Source organism: Rhincodon typus, unplaced genomic scaffold (assembly GCF_021869965.1).
Source record: "Rhincodon typus isolate 14 unplaced genomic scaffold, sRhiTyp1.1 hic_rhity00001210, whole genome shotgun sequence".
NCBI classification, from domain to species: domain Eukaryota; kingdom Metazoa; phylum Chordata; class Chondrichthyes; order Orectolobiformes; family Rhincodontidae; genus Rhincodon; species Rhincodon typus.
In genome coordinates, this window is record NW_025966848.1 from 1 (window position 1) to 1,515 (window position 1,515).

The window sequence follows — 1,515 nt, forward strand, 5'->3', positions numbered from 1 at the left end:
TTAAAGACAGTAAAACTGTAGACAGTGCTCCAGATGTAACCTCATCAGTGTTCTGCACAACTAGCAGCAAAACATTGCTTTTATATTCCATTCCCCTGAAATAAATGATATTGATTGCCTTCGGAACCGTTTGCTTTATCTGCTTGCTAACCATATTATGATTGTGGCAGTATACCTTGATCCTTCTATACCTCAGAGTTTGGCAATCACTCCTGATTTTTAAAATGTACTGCATTTTTGTTTTCCTGCTAAAGTGAATATGTTCACATTTTCCTATGTTATACTTTGTTTGCCAAACTTACTACCTATTTATATCCCTTTGCAAACTCCTTATGTCCTCTTCATAACTTAATTTCTATCCTGTTTTTGTCATAGAGTCATAGAGATGTACAGCATGGAAACAGACCCTTTGGTCCAACTTGTCCATGATCATCAGATATCCTAAATAAATCTAGTTCCAGTTGCCAGCATTTGGCCAGTATCCCTCTGAACCCTTCCTATTCATATATCCATCCAGATGCCTTTTAAATGTTGTAATTGTACCAGCTTCCACCACTAATTCTGGCCAGTCATTCCATAGATGCACTACCCTCTGCATGGAAACGTTGCCCCTTAGGTTCCTTTCAAATCTTTACGCTCTCACCTTAAACCTATGCCCTCTAGTTTTGGACTTCCCTACCCTGGGAAAAGACCTTGTCTATTTACCCTATCCATGCTCCTTATGATTTTATAAACCTATATAAGGTCACCCCTCAGCCTCCAACACTCAAGGGGAAATAGCCCAAAACTATTCAGCCTCGCTATAGCTCAAACATTCCAACCCTAACAACATCCTTGTAAATCTTTTCTGAACCCTTTCAAATTTCACAACATCCTTCCCAAAGCAGGGAGACCACAATTGCACACAGCATTCCAAAAGTGGCCTAACCAATGTCCTGTGGAGCCGCAACATGACCTCCCAACCCCTGTACTCGGAGCACTGATCAATGAAGGCAAGTGTACCAAATGCCTTCTTCCCTATCCTGTCTACATGGGACTGCACTTTCAAGGAACTATGAATCTGCACTCCAAGATCTCTTTGTTCAGCAACACTCCCCAGGACCTTACCATTAAGTGTATAAGTCCTGCCCTGGTTTGCCATCATATTTAACTACAATATGTTCGGTTCCTTCATCCAGGTCTTTGGTATAGATTGTAAATGGTTTAAGTCACAGCACTGATCCCTGTGGAGCTGTGCTGTTACAGCTTGCCAAAGTAAAAATTGCCTTTTTATCCCTACACTTTTCTTCCTGCTAGCATGGATAAAGGATTGGTTAGCGAATATGTTGCCCCCTATACCATGAGATCATATCGTGCAGTATTCCTTGCGGCCCCTTTTATCAAATACATTTTGGAAATCCACGTATGCCATGTCTAGTGGTTTGCCCCTCTCCGTGCAGTTCAGGGGCTTGACTGTGACATTTAATTTCTTCAAATAGTTCATGTTTTCTTTGTGAATACTGTGAAAATGTGTTT